Raw genomic sequence first — 15,981 nt, forward strand, 5'->3', positions numbered from 1 at the left:
CTTGGCCACCTCTCCAGCCCCAGGGAGTGCTTTTATAATTGTGTTGTTAGCTACTTCTCTTGTTGCTCTACCCAAACACATTAATAGAAGCGAGTTTGGTGAGAAACTGTTTACTGTGTATGGCTTACAATTTAAAATAAAGCCCATTATGGTGGGGAAGGTGTGGCACCAGGAGCATGAGGTGGCTGGTCCCTGTTCCAAGTTATGGAGCTGCCCGAAGTTAGAGGTAACTTCTGCCTTAGTTAACTTAATCTGAAAACTCCATTATAGACATTACAAACAGGCCCAGAGGTCTGTTCTTTGGCTCATCTAGACCTGGTTAAGTTGGCAGTCAGCATTAACCATGTGCTTCTGTTTTATTCATGATCCAAATATTGGGCAGGCATTAGAAAGTGAGCGTGGAGACCATTAAAAGCACCGAGTTGTGAGAGGAGAACCCATTTGATATGGGGACGGCTATGCAGACAGGAAGGGAAGGGCTCAAAGGCACATGCCAAGCTATGGCTCCTCATCTGGGCCGTCACTCCACTTTCCTTATATTTTTCTGTTTTTCAAATGTTTTATTACAGACATCTTTATTGATATGGTATTTTAAATTCTAAGAAGGACAATTGTGATAAAATTAGATGGGGCCCATTCAGTGCTCTTTGAGCCTGCTAGCTTTTAACGACTTAATAGCCGAGTATTTAAAATAAAACAAAAGTTAATAATATGTGGTTCTACTTTATGGGTCAGTACCTGACCAGTGAGCACTTAATATAGCCCTGTGCTCATGTTGGCAGCACACATACTAAAGTTGGAACAGTACAGAGAAGATTAGCACGGCTCCTGTGCTAACATGTAAATTCATGAAGCATTCCATATTTAAGAAAAGAACAGAAAACAGCCGCCTCCTCCTAGTGGCCCTGTGCCACACAGGTGCTGGAAGTGCTGGCTTGCCAGGCGTGGCGAACTTTGGAAAATTCCGCCCTAAGATCACATTGACTGTGGCGCCATGCCTAACTTTGTAGGCATTTGTATCCTGCTCTCAGCAAACAGGGAGGGTCCTCTGCTGAGGGGATTTAATGAAGGAAGAGGAGAAAGGCTGAGTAAGTCATCCCGGGAGTGTGACAGGAGAGTGGGATCTAGAAAGGCGTCATCAAGATTAATGCGCCTGCGCAAGAGTAAGAAGCCAGCTAGTGGAAACACTGGAAACCCTTCTCGACCCTGGCTCATCTGACAAACAGTGTGCTGAACGGAGCCCTGGAAATCCAAACAGGATGGAGGGGGGCTATAGAAGACCATGTACTGCATTGCTGTGATCTTTGGGGGCTCACTAGTCTGCTTCCAATCTTCAGGTGCTCTTTTTCTTTCCGAGTAAGCTATTTCTATTCCAGGGTGATTCTGTTGATTAATCTTCACCTAGTGCCAGTGAATCCAAGACTCAGACGGTTGTTCCTCATGTTACAGCTACAGTTCTAGTTACCCCTTTGGTCACTCTGTGTTCCTGGAGGTCACTCAGTGCTCCTGGCTTTGCTCCACTCCCTTGGAGTTTGCTGTCCCAGGCCTGCTCTAGTCTAGGTTGTCTACTCAGACCTGTTTCTGTAAATGTCCCTGGTCTGGATCTGTTCCTGCAGAAGTCCCTGGCTTGGGGTTGGTCCTGTAAAGGACTCTGGCTCCAGTCTACTCCCTTGGAGTTTTCAGGCTCAGATGTGCCGAGACCTGCAGAGGACTTGGCTCAGGCTTACTCTGTCAGAGGTCCCAGATTCATGCCTGAACCAGCAGAGATCTCTGGTTCCTGCCTACTCCCTTGGAGGTCCTAGACTCATGCCTAGACCCACAGGAGTCCTAGCTTAGGTCTACTCCCTTAAAGGTCCCAGATTTCTGTCCGGATCATTAGTGGTCTCTGGCTCTGGCTCACTTGCTCAGCAGTTGCTTCCTTATACTTGTTCTGGTGGAGTTTGCTTTCAGGTCTGCTCTGGCCCAGGTTGCTGGCTCAATCCTCCTGAGTCCATTCTAAAATTCTTTTGTTGTTCCCAAGTTGAGAGACCCCCTTCTCCCCAGAGAGACCACTGAAATCCAGTCAAGTCCAGAATGCAAAAGCAAGGTTTAATTCTTATGCCACCTAGCTTGGAGTGGTTCCCAAATGCGATGCAGCACAGTAGGGAGAGCTCCCGTTCCTCATTTGGGGTTGTATATATATACAAAAACTGCAAGCCAGGTTTACTTAGGGTCAAGGGGGTTGGTTTTGCTGAATACAGGGTATGGACGACTTCTGCTCCTGTGCATGTCCCCTTCCATCCCCCCAAGCAGTTATTTTTGCTCCTGTCTAGACCACAAAGCTGGGTGTTGACAGGGGGCTAGCTGCTAGGGACAGTTGGTCTGCACTTTTGCAAAGGTCCCTGGTTCCAGCCAACTCTTGATGCTGCAAAGAGCTCAAAGCCAGTATCTTAACCAGTTCCTGACAGGCAAAGCTTTTTAAATTTTTTTTATGTGCTTACACTTTTATGAATGAGACACAGCATTTTCCTGGAAACAGAAATGTTTGTGTACCTGGGTAGAAGAAATTATTTATTTGTCATTGTTGATGAAAACATGCAGTGCTTTCTTAGGAATAAGAGATAGTGTATTCTGGAACTAATGTGAACGATCATGGCCCAGGAACCCAGATTTCGGTTACCCCAATTCTATATCCCAGTGTGAAAGCAGTGCCATCGTTTTACAGAACAAAGACAGTCATAAGTTAAGGCAGGTTTAAAATACATGGGTGGGAACATCAGTAACTGCAGCAAGATGGGGGAGACTTTTCTCTAGGCCTCAGATGCTAGCTGATGGCATTCATAACTTTTGATTGGTAGAAGCTAGTGGTCTGCTAAATTAATAGATTCCAAAGATTTGTAAATTAGTCACAAAGTGTTGAGACCCAGAGGTGAGCAAGGATCGGCTGTTCAGCATATGTCAGGGTAATAAGCCTGGCAGGTTACAGCCTCCCCACACCACTGCAGCCCTAATCAGCCTGTCTGGGCACACACGGCTTCTTTCCAGGATTTCCTCTTGATATGGCCCATCCTTGGGTCATGGCTAAGACTCATTCACCAAAACTAATGTGCTTGGGAAAAGTAAACGTGTTTCTTTAATATTAGTTTACCTGGCCCAGGCACCTTCTGAAGTGAACAAAGGGATAGGCTGTCTGTCTTTCATGGGAGGACAAAGGGCTCTGAGTTACTACTCTCAAGATACAGAGTCTATAACCAGCAGTCTTGGTCTCCTTGCTTTTTTAAAGGAAATTAGGAAACATGATTGGCTAAGGATAACCTATTTACGCATAGTCAAACTAGGAAGAGAAAGAACTTCGTTTCTCACACTTGTCAAATTGAGACAAAGACCATACACAGTGCCTTTTCTGGGAAGAAGAAAGAGAGGGGGAAACTTGGAAACCAATAGGGGGATGATGAGGGTCATGAGTAACTAATGTGGGGTGGTTGAGAGCAGAGTAAAGTTGTTAGAACTTCTAGAAAAGGAGCCTGGGGTTTGGTGGCTCCAATAAGGGAGGGTCACCCATCCCCAATAAACGGTTTGAGAAGACAAGTTGTGATGGTTGATTTTCCTTGTAAACATAAAAGGGTTTAAAATCCCCATGGAAACAACTGTTTGTGCCTATGAAAATAGTTCCAGAAATATTTCACTGAGGGGGAAGTCTCACCCTAGACGTGCATGGCACTATCCTATGGTGCCAGTGTTTCTCTCTCTCAGCTTCCCGACTGTGGCCAAGGTCCTGCCAGCATGCTTTCCCCACCGAGATGAACTGTCCCCTTGAACTATGTGCTAAAATAAGACCCTTGTCCAGGACTGGAGAGATGCTGTTCTCGTGGAGGATGTAGGTTTCACTCCTAGCACTCACCTTGTGGCTCAGAACCATCTGTGAAACTCAGAGTACAGGGGGCCAGTGCCTCCTTCTGACTCCTCTGGGCACCAAGTACATGATGTTCAGACATGGACATACATGTGAGCAAAACACATGCACACATAAAATGAAGTAAATAAGTCTAAACAAATAAATATAAACCAGGTCTTTCCTTTAAGCTGCTTTTATCAGGTGTCTGGTCACATTAATAAGAAAAGCAAACAGTTCACCCTTCAGACCAGCACAGAGAAGACAAGCTTGCTGAATGTCCCACAGCGAACATTTAGAACTCTGCTTGCTGTATAAGGCAGTGGTCTCTGGCTAAAGAGTATGGCTCCACAGTGCCTGCACTTTGTGGCTGCACTTTGGATCAAGCTTATGAGGACACCCAGACAGAAACCCTGTCCATTTTTCTGGTTTCTTATGAATAACCATCCTGCCATGAACAGAAAAGGTCAAGAGCAATGGCTTATTTCTTTACCTTCAGCCAAAGAACCAACACAGAACAAAGGTAGGGACTCCAGGGTCTCATCCTGTAACCAGTTACCTGGGGCCTGTCCTAGCGGGGGTTACCATTGCCTCCTTAGCCTTATTCCCCAGGGAAAGGTGAGTGTACTATCTGCCTGTTCTGCAGCCCCACAAAGCAGAACAATCAGATCACAATGCAAGACAATCAGACACGATAGGAAGTGGAGTCAAAGCAGGAACTCAGTTTTTATTTTGAGTGGCAGCTTATATCCGTTAAGTGACATCATGTGATGTAGGGATACCTCCAGCCAATGAGAGACTGCCAGACCCTCCCTCTGGCTGGAGGGGCATCTACCTAGATTTTGCTGTCTCGTCCTCACTTTGAGACTATCCTTCAAACTCGAGCCAGGCTTTTTTCTGTCCTACAGGCTTTGAGGTACAGGCCCTGAGATAATTTTGGCCCAACATCTCCCCCTTTTTTGTTTTAGATCCCACCCCCCACCCTGTTCACCACCAGGGAGAGGGTCTGGGTCAGGGTCACCCCTATCCAGAGTTTTTACCTAGGTACCCTCAAATTGAGAGTTCACCTGTAGGGTGATATGTATCAAGCTTATCATAATGTACTCAAAGGACCATGAGTTGTACCTGTTGTATCTGTTTTTGGAATGCTTGTTTCAGCCTTTGGAGAACACATGGGCCAAAGAGACAGACCAATAAACAAATAGCCATTGGCCTAATTAGGGAAGAGATGAGAGGGAAAATTAATGCAAGCAGGCAAGTATCATTGTGCTGAATGATCATTGGGTCAGACAGACAGGGAGTAACCCTGTCTCTTGGCAGATCCAAAACTACCCATATTCTTTGGACACTGTCCATGAAGCTATAGACCCATTAGCCACATCACAAGTGAAGGTGTCTGGTGTATGAGACACAAGTTGCATTCAACATCTGCTAAAGGGGGATAGTAAGTCCCAACATCTATCCCATTTGGGGGGTTTCCCATCTACGAATATCAGCTTTATCTAGTGTCTCATAAGAGCCATTTACTCCAAAGGCTTTAAGATAGGGGCTAGTGGCTGTAAGCAAAGCCAACAGGTCTCTGTGGCTTTGGAGTGTGTAAGGTTTAAAGCCATAAAGGCCATCTTAATGGTCTCCATCAAATAAGGTGAGGCTTCTAATCCCCCTACATCTCCACATGGCTTGGTGAAGGATACCTTAGGGGTAGATGATGCGGGGGTTGAGGTATGTAAAGTTGAGGTATATACAGGTGTGTTCCCCATGGGCATTAGCTCGGGAAGCAGGCCCCAGCATCCGAGGAGGGTTCTCAGGAAGTATTTCCTTGTGAAGCATCATGATAAGGCCATGATCATATCCCTTTTGGTATAGCCTTAATCCCCAGATTTTTGAAAGATAACCAGGATAGGTCCCCTTTCTTCCCCTGATCTGTAAACCTTAATATCAGAGGGTTACATCTAAATCGAGTACATCTTCCATATAGGGGGTTCCGGGATAGGGGTACCTGGGAAACCCTAGAGATCATTATATCTCCATGTTGTTTTATTCAATGTCCAGTCTCAGTCTGCTCACACCCCCAGGAAGAACAATAGTAATCAGGAGCCCCCCCCAACCCAACAGTTTCTAATAGCCAAGGCAGTCCGCTTGCTTCTTGGGCATACATAAAAGGGTGTCTGCAGGGCATGTCTCCTAAGGACACGAAAACACACAGGATCATTGGGGTCAGATGCCTGGGGTAGAGTGCACCCCTGAGAGCCTCTGCATTCAGGTCTCCCTTTGATCCCTGGAATCCAGTCTCCCACCTCCCACACACCAAATCACAGAGGACAAACATCAGGTCAGACCATCACGTCCAGGGTGTTGTCATCTGATTACAGCCAGGAGCGTCATCTGAAATAGATAACCAGGCAACACTTTCCTCAGTGGTTGATTTCCCTTGGGCAGTGGTGATTTTTCTTTTCTTGTGTTTAAATTTAAGTGTTGTCCACCATAATCTCTTTCTTTCTTTATTGGTCATTTTAGTCTTCCCCGTTGTCCCGAGGGGAGGAGAGAAATTTTAAGTTATGAGCGGGTAGCCATATAGGTGTTTCCCCTCTGTTTGGGAAGACACATCCATATTTTCTGGCCTATGTCAACAAGGGATCTGGACCCCTCCATTGGTTAGTGAGAGGATCCTTCCACCTAACCTTTAGGCAGGACCTCGTTGGTAGGGTTCCCCAATGTTTCTGGAATCTATTTTGTTCATCTGATTTTTGAAAATTTAAAATGTTGATGGTTAATAATGCCTTTTGCAGTTGTAAATGGGGGGGAGACTTCTCCCTCTTTTTATTTTATAAGGACCACTGTCAGATATTGGTAATGTCTTTCAACAATCATTTGACCCTGAGGCTTGTATGGGGTCCCGGTGGTATGGGATATATTTCATCTCTGGAAGAATTCTAATAATGTTTTACTTATAAAACAAAGGCTGTTGTCAGTCATGACCTGTTGTGGTAGTCCGAACATAGCAAAACATTCTAAGAAGTGGCTTTTGGCATGGGCTGCCTTTTCCCCTGACTGGGTGGTAGGTAGCCCAGCATGCCATAGAGTACATGTCTATGATCACAAACATATATTTTAACTTGCCAAATGGAAGGTAATATGTTACATCTGTTTGCCAGATGATATTGGGTCTTAACCCTCTTGGGTTCACCCCCAGCCCTTGTAAAAAGGGGGGGATGGGTGCAGAGAAACTGTTGGCAAGTCTTGCATGTATGAACAATTCTCTTTAATTCTGTTGAGGGGATCTGGGGGTATAGATATTTGAGTCTTCTCCAGTTGACATGCGTTAAGTCATGCATTTGGGTAGCATTTTGTATGGGCAGAGTTGAGATCTCTATGAGACAGTCCCCTGAAGCTGCAGCATCCGCAGCAGCATTCCCTTGGGAAATGAGACCAGGGAGGTTTTGGTGCCCTTTGAAATGTTGAATACATGTTTTTTTCCTACCTTCTAAGAGTGATCTGAGTTGTATCATCAAGGCAGAAGTAGGATTAGCATCCAGTCTGATATAGGCATAGGGTAAGTGGGGCAGTAGGTTCACCACATACCGACTGTCTGATAGAGAATGCAGGGATCTGGGACCCCTTGTAGGGCAATATATACAGCCATCATTGCCTTATATTGAGTGGATCCCCCACAAGGGAGAATTTTGGTAATCTTTGCCTTGGTCCCCCTGCAACGAAAACTACAAAGGTGGCCCCATTTTTCTCACTATCTGGGCAAACAGTGAATGTTTGGGGCAGGGGCCTAGAAGAAAAGACTGAGGGGACTCTGCAGTGCAGTTCTTGATATAGTGAAGACTAGCTGGTACTCCCCAAAGTGGGTGTCCAGGGTCCCGAGAAATCCCTCCAGGGCAAGGCTTAATCGAGAACAATGTCTGTCTACCCATTGTAAATTTCATAAAATTTCTTAATTTTGAATTGAATTATTAACTTAAACAGATCTTTCTCATAATGTTGGAGGGACATGCCCCTGATTTTTATGATCATATCAGCTAGTTGATCGACTCTGGGAGTGCCCCCCTGAGTGGTGTGTACCTATTCTAGTGGTTGTGACTGCTGAACAATGGCAGCCAGCATGGTCTTTTTCCCTAATACTATCCAGCCTTGGGTTGGAATGTTAGGATTATATCTCACCAAAGAAGCCTGATGGAGCTTGTTGACAAATTCAGTGAGTGCCTGATGACCCTCAGGGGGCAATGAAATGATCTCATAAGGTTTTCCCACTTTTAGGAAAGCATATAACACGTCTAGTCTCCCAGTCTCTACAGGCAACCATGGCCTTACCCAGTTCATTTCTCCCAGTATATTTTGTAACCCCAATAAAATGAGAGGCTCAGGCAGGATTAATTGGGGTCCATTTGCTTTGGGGGTACCTTTTGTACTTTGTTTAGGGCTATTTTAAATACATGTTGTTGGAGGGTATCAACAATGGTGGTTACCCAGGGAGCCCTGAGTCCTCCAAATGCCCAATGATTAGATCATCCATATAAACATATAGATGGTATTATCTTTGTCAAAATAAGGAGAGAGGGTACTATACAAATATTGTTGGCAAAAGGCTGAACTACTGGCCATCTCCTATGGGAGAACAGTTCATTTGTATCTCTTGTCAGGTTGAGAGGATTTAACTGTAGGAATGGAAGTGGCGAACTTTTCGCAGTCTTCCTCATGAAGAAAAAGCAGTCCTTTAGATGGATTACAGTGAGGTGAAAGTAGGGACCCAGGGAAAGATGAGTGTGCTATCTGCCCCTTCTGTAGCCCCACAATGCAGGACAATCAGATGCCATAGGGAGTCAAGTCAAAGCAGGAACTCAGTTTATTACTGTGAATGGCGGCTTATATTGGTTAAGTGACATCATATGATGTGGGGGGGGGGTACCTCCAGCCAATGAGAGACAGCCAAGCCCTCCCTCTGGCTGGAGGTGCATCTACCTAGATTTTGCTGTCTCATCCTCACTTGGTAGCTTTGAGACTATCCTTCAAACTCATGCCAGGCTTTTTTTCTGTCTTACAGGCCTCAAGGTACAGGCCCTGAGATAATTTTGGCCCAATACCCATGGTGGAAAGAACTTTGGGGAGGAAAGGGTTATTTTGCTCATACCTTCACAGCACAGTGTATCATCAGAGTAAGTCAGAGCAGGAACCTGGAGGCAGGAGCTGATATGGAAACCACGAAAGAGTGCTTCTTTCTCCTCATGGTTTGTCCAGTTTGCTTTATTAAAGAACACAGGACCACCAATCCGGGGGTGGTCCCACCCACAATGGGCTGCCTCCATCAATCATTAATTAAGAAAATTTCATAAACCTTGCATACAACCTGATCTTATGGAGGTACTGTGTGCATGGGTGTTTTGCCTGCTTAGATGCCTGTTATGCCTGGTGCCTATGGAGGCCATGAAGGGCAGAGGAGGGCATCGAATTATTTAGAACTGGAGTTACAGATAGTTGTGAGCTGCCATGTGGGTATTGGGAATTGAACCCAGGTCCTCTGGGAGAACAACCAGTGCTCTTAACCACTGAGACATCTCTACAGCTCCCTGTTTTATGAAGTTTTTATAGTAATGGAGTAAAGAGAATTGTTGACAGAGGTTTCTGTCCCACCTGGTCCCACAGCTATTTAGTTCCAAATAAACACACAGAGGTCTACATTAATCATAAACTGATCAGCCTAAGTTGATCAGGCTTTTCTTATTAATTAATTCTTACATCTTAAACTAGCCCATTATTCTTGTCTGTGTTGTTCACGTGGCTTGGAACATTTTTCAGCGATGCAGTCACATCTTGCTTTCTCTGCAGCTGGGTCAAAACTGTGCACGGTGCTTCTCTCTTCCCAGCATTCTTGTTGCTCTGCCTCTACTTCCTGCCTGGCTACTGGCCAATCAGCATTTTATTAAAAATAATACAAGCGACAGGATAAAAGACCATTGTCCCACAGCAGAAAATCATAAATCAGTGTATTTCCAGATATATAGGTGAGACCATCAGGTGGGTTTGTTATGGCGAAGGAAGTCTGTGCTGTAGGCTTTGGACGCTGTCTGACGACGTTCTCAGTCTTTGGTTAGTGGAGGCTAGTGTTCTGTTAGCCATTCCCAGAAGACTTACCTAATGGTTATTGTTAGGAGTATTTCCTAAAACGAGCTCTCAATCCCAATCAGACCGAATCAGACCAAATTAAAAGATATCCAGTTTAATTGGATGCCTGCACTGTCGGGTGACCCAAGAGAGGGATGGAAAGCTGCTGACACGACCATCTGAGAGAAAGAGGGAAGACCACATGATTATTTTCTGGGGAGTACTTAAATAGCCTGTGGGAGTGGTCTTTGGCCTTTCCTGGGGAGGGTTCCCTGGAGGTAGAGTTTGGACCAAGGCAACTCCCAGGGGAAGGGGACTTCCAAAGATGGATTCCAGAGGCTGGGATTGTAAGGATGTTAGATCACAAGAGGAGGCTGTTAGAGGCTGGAGATAGTCTGAGAAAAGCTGTCATCTATCTCTGAGCCTGCACTAGTCCAAGCTCTCCACAACCACAGACGTTCTATTGGTCTATTGATAGTAGCTTTAACATGGGCTTGGTTTCCCCCAACCCAAGAACTTCAATTCTTACTAACTAAAACACAAAGCCCAGAACAGGACCAGGTAGATGGCTAGGTGGGGAAAGCACTTTTTACACAAGTATTAGGACCCGTGTTCAGAACCCCAGAACCCATATAACAGCTGCATACAGCAGATCATCCCTGTAACTCAGGGCACAAGTTAGAGATAGACATATCCCAGGGGCTGGTGTACACCATTGTAGCTGAAACGGCAAGCTTCAGGTTCATTGAGAGACCTTATCTCAAAAAACTAAGGTGGAGAAATGAGGAAAGCCTTCTAATGTCAACTTCTAACTTCAACATGTGCCCACTGGGTGAGTGAACCTTCATGTGCATGTGTGCAACACACACATAGACACACACAGACACACACACATACACATAGACACACACACAACAAACAGCAGATGTATCAGTAGGCTCGGGGTCAAGCTAAGGAGCTCATTTTCATGTGAAGATGTTGCCTCTGTTCTTAGCATGGAGGGTCTGTTATATTTTTACAAGTTATGCTGTTATAGAGACAAATTTCTGTGCTTTTTGTTGTTGTTTTACACAAAGTCTTGGTCCATTTTCAACAGAAAAAGTCTGAGGGTTTTTAGTAGATGGTGGAGATTTTATATCTATATTTAATGGGTAGTGGATGTAAAGTCTCCACGTGCTCTGGCCTGGCAGCGTTGCATGTCCCTGGGTTCATCCTTTTAGTAGATATGTAGTAGAAACCTTTGGCACCTTTTCTTTGGCTCCTGCAAATCTGCTGAGCGAACAGACTTTTCATGTGAAAAGGTGATCATCTGCTCGTAGAATGAAAGGCACAGGAACCTTCCTTTTGAATTCAGAATCTCACTCAGTTCCGCCAGGGCTTCAGTCTATTCTCCCAGACTGGAATCACTGTTATGCTATTGGTCCTACAATGTGGTGTTGTGTGCCCAAAGGGCACAGGAAGCCAGCAACTGGAAGAGGGTCTGATGGCATCTTCAGCTGGAAGAAATCTGGGAATTCTAGCTTTACAATTTCATGCTTCTGTTGTTCACTCAAATGACAGTGTGCCGAATTTGGGACTGGTGTGCCTAGAACACTGTATGCACAGCTATTGATTGAAATTCCAAAAGGCATGTTCCAGAGTTGCCTAAGAAAAGCTCAGGAGTGAGACTGTGGTCTCCAAAGCCATACACTTGCAGTCCTTGGCTAACAAAGGGCTTCCCTGAAGATCCAATCCGTGTCTGTGATCCAGTAGTGGATTCAGTTTATGCTGAGGAAATGGTTCCCATGTCCCTGGAATCTGGAAACCCACCCCACTGTTGCCTGATAGTGAGCGAGTACTCTCATAATGCCAGAGCGCTGCAACCATGGCCTTCCACCATGATGCCAGGAGAGGCATGCAAACTCTCGGGGGTGCTCCCAGAGTCAGCCTGGAGAAGCTGCACATGTTCTACAAGCTGCATAGAGGGTGGAGCCCAGGCTGCTCACAGCCTGGGGCTGTACAGGTTTTCAGCTCTTGATTACATAGAAGAGATTTGATTGCTGTACCCAATCTCCTTCTCGAGACAGCTGTGCTTTCTCACAGCCTCTCAGTTGTCAAATTAAAATTTCTTATTATTCTATCTTTTCCGTGCATAAAATAGAATAGCTCTGGCCACAGCATTCTGGGTAACCTGTTAAGTCACAAAGTCAGCAGACCCACTTGTGGTTGGTAAACATCAAGAAGAAGAGGAGAGGGCTGGCGAGGTTCTGCATCACTATGTTTGCGCTCGCGAAGTTCTGCGTCACTACGTTTGCACTAAGTCCTCGCAACCTCAAGAAAGCTCTAGAGAGAGTAGAAGCAAGGTGACTCTGCTCCCTCTGCTCATGAGGACACATGGCCAGAGTCTCTTAATTGGGTGGTCAGAGCCCATTGTTGCCTCTGAGGACTGGCTTGACCACGTGTTTTGCTTCCATCAACTGTAGGTTCTCACATACACACCTCCAAGGTGAGGAGGGTAAGATTTATGCGTCAGGGACCTGGTTCCTCCACATGAAGTTTGCACCTGATTTGTCCCATCTAGGACCTGTGCTCCTCCCTTCAGGGCCATGGTGGACCACACACAGAGATGACTGAGGCAGGAACAGCTAGCTTCTCACACACCCTGTCCTCTTCAGCTTCCTTGCTGTTTCCAAGCAAACTACTGCTGCCCTTGCAGAATGCTCAGGGTGGTTCCCGTTCCTTGTCCAGCACAGCTGTCCCTTTAAAGATAGCATCACTGTACACAGGCACCTGGCTCTCCTTCCTCAGGATCTCTGTCCATACCAAGTCCCTCGTACACCAGGGCAGTGTGGTTACTGGCACAGGAAATGGCAGCTTCCATACCTACAGAGCGAGGGGAATAGGGTTTGGCTGGGAGACCTCTGTGTCTAGTGTATCTCACAGCACTTCAGGTATTTTCTGGATATGGCAGCCTGTGTAGCTTTAGGACCTTGGCATAGCATGAAGCAAATCGTGGGAGCATCAGAGCCAAAGATGCTTGTGAAGATAAACTAAGAGCACCTTGTCCATTCTGTTTGTGTTGACATTCATATAAAATTTGAGTTGGCAACAAAGTGCCTTGCAAGAGCAATGTAAAGGAGAGGACTTCACTTGGGCTTATAGTTTGGGAACGCAGCCCACTTGTGGTAAGAAGGGAGTGGTGACAGGTCACACACTGCACCTGCAGTCAGGAAGCAGAGAACCGGGAACACCCATGCTCCGTTCACCTTCTCCTAGTTCATTCACTCTTGGACTAAAGCCCATGGGCAGCCACCCACATTCAGAATGAGTCCTCCTTCCTTAGCAAGCTCTCTGGAAACCCTCAAAGGTATGTCCAGAAGTACGTTTCCACTGTAATTCTAAACTTAGTAAGCTGTGTGTCGTTATACAAGTGTAACTGGTAAATACAGTTATGAAAATGGCGGCCCAGCAACTGCTCCTGTCTGAAAGCGCCGTATTGCGCACTCCCCAGGCATGCGTAGCCTCGCTCCCCCAGGAGTGGATGCTGTAGGAGGAGAGCTGTGTTGACCACCTCCTCACCCCCACAAAGGTGAATCCCAAGGCTGGGACCCTTGTCCTCAGGTTACGCATGGGAGGAAACCAGCATATTTGAAAACAGACCTGGTCCTGGCCAATGCTCTTCCACCTGTCACTGGCGCTGTCGTTGGGTAGATTACACTTTGACACACTCATTGTCATAGTGACTTTACTCTGTATCTTGCCCTGTAGGCATCACACAAATCTTGTCTCCTGTTTCCTTCCCTGATGTTGTTCTCAGATGAGGAGGATTGAGGATAGTCTGAAAACACTGATCACCTCTGTGCCACCCATGACTAGCAGGACAGCTCCCAGGGGCAGACCTTATCAGCCACCTGTGTGTGTCTGCAGAGAGCCCGTGGTGAGGAGGCCTGGGTCACTTACCTACCCCACAGTGAAGGTGTCTGGTCCAGTCCCAATGAAACCAGTGGTGGGGCTGTAAATCGACCAGTAGATGCTTCCTGGAGGGGTGGTATCTGAACACCTGAGGCAGAAACAGGTGACCCTAATGCATCCCAAACTCAAGTCCTGCCCACGTGCTATTGTCTCCTTGGAGCCCTTCTGCCCATCTGACTCCCATCAGCCACAACCCCTTCCTCACCCAGCACAAACAGGTAGAGTGTAGCCAGGTGTTGGCAGCTGGTATTGGCTGAAGTGAGTGGAGCAGCCTGGGCGGGACAGCTTATTTTCTGTCCCCAGGAAGGCTCTTCTGCGAGGCTGCTGGGAAGCACACGAGCAGCGTGCATGTAGAAGAGAATGTGTTGCCGGGACTTTAACACCGTCTGCTTGTTTGTTGCTGACACTTTGTTGTGAGGTTGTTGGAACTCCGTTGCTAACAGGAGAGGGTGGCAAGGCTGACTTTGAGGACAGGAAAGTGTCTGTCGCCAGTGTGTTCTCCCTCAGATTTATCATGGACAACTTGAAAACAAATCTTGCAAATGTGTGTCTGTGCTCTCACTCAAAGGGAAAATGTCCTATGTGTCCTGGCAGGTTGTCTTTTGTGCACATGACTGGGTGACATAGGCTACCACTTCCTGGTTTGTATTGTTCCAGATCTGGGCTGCGGTCTCTGGTTCCTGTGGCTCTTCACCTCCTTCCCAGCAGAAGTCTGACGAGCCCAGGTGTGAGAATAAGATTATAGTAGTACTATTGTGAGCATTAGCTTGTTCCACTCCTAAATTCCAATTAATCAAACCCGAAAAGGGATGGAAATTAATTACTGAATTAAATCATGTAAAACTAAGTCTAACTTGGCATATTAATAAGAAAGCTCTTTAATTCCGAGCCTTCGAATTAATGACTAGAATCATGGTAGATTCAGATCATTTTAAAACATATTCCCCCCGCCCCCCATGCTCTGATAGTGAGGATGGCCTGGGCCACTTGGCTCTGGAGACCATGTGTTCTTCCTCCTTCAAAGAGTTTGCTGGGTTCAGGGGGAAAAGTAGGAGGAAACTGGCTAAGTTCACAGCCCCTCTGCTCTTCCTCGGTTGCATAGTGTTGTGTTTTATGATTCTCCAGGGTGCTTGGCAGCATTTCCGCAGAGTGAGGCAGATTGTCTTACAGAATCACGGTCATACTCGAGTGCCTGCCACGCTGCCCGGGCAGTTGACAGCACCCTTCACCCAGCACACACTCAACCCACCTCTTGGCAACCCTGTGCCAGGGGTCTCTGTGAGACGCGGGTCATTTCCTTATATACTCTGGGCTGACGGCTACTGGTGGATTTGTGTGGTAGAGGACTCTGCTTTCAGCATGGGCACTACTGAGCCACAGTGACCGGACTGTCTGGTGGCCTTGTGACAAAACGACAAATGCTAGAGACACAATGAATTTCGTTGTTCTAATCTGAACTCTGGGAGGCTTACCTATGAAATGAAGCTGTACTTGCTGTCTAGGTCTTAGGGGATTTGGCATTCCCTCAGTTGGGACATTATGGACAGTGCTCTGAGCACCCGGCTTCCTCGCTGTGGCACTGTCTGATTTTCAGCCCTCCTCAGCTGACTGTCTTACCAACACTGTTTCAGGCTCTTGGACTTCTCTAGGCTCCCAGGAACCCACCCCATGGTACGGGCATCATCTTGCTTTGTCCCATTGCTGTTGCTATGTGTAATGCTATTCGTGTTGCATAGCTATTTACAAGGAAATTGTTAGGCAAGGTGTGTAGTTGTTTTTTGTCAACTGGACATGGCTGTAGACATATATGGGAAGAAAGAATCTCAACTGAGGAATTACCTACTACACCTGTGGGCATGTCTTTGGGACACTGTATTGACTGCTGACTGATAGCGGAAGGACCAGCCTACAGTGGGCAGTGCCATCCTTTCCTCGGCAGGTGGACCAGCAGAGAGAGTGAGACTGTGAGCTGTATTCCTGCATTGCATGGTTTCTGTTTCACATCCTGCCTTGGCTTTCCCCAGTGATAAACCCTTTCCTCCCCTGAGCTG

General features: G+C 46.5%; 1 protein-coding gene and 1 non-coding gene across 2 annotated transcripts in view; both read left to right on the forward strand.

The window, feature by feature from the left end:
• The window catches only part of Ptprn2 (protein tyrosine phosphatase receptor type N2), a 704,719-nt gene that overhangs the window by 81,334 nt on the left and 607,404 nt on the right, over positions 1-15,981 (forward strand). The gene's annotated exons all lie outside the window — the stretch shown is intronic.
• Positions 767-868, forward strand: LOC126487839 (U6 spliceosomal RNA). Its single transcript, XR_007588514.1, has one exon. It is a non-coding gene; the product is annotated as a U6 spliceosomal RNA (small nuclear RNA).

The sequence above is a fragment of the Alexandromys fortis genome, unplaced genomic scaffold (genome assembly GCF_014885135.2).
Source record: "Alexandromys fortis isolate MF-2015 unplaced genomic scaffold, M_Fortis_MF-2015_v1.1 scaffold_182, whole genome shotgun sequence".
In the NCBI taxonomy this organism is placed as follows: domain Eukaryota; kingdom Metazoa; phylum Chordata; class Mammalia; order Rodentia; family Cricetidae; genus Alexandromys; species Alexandromys fortis.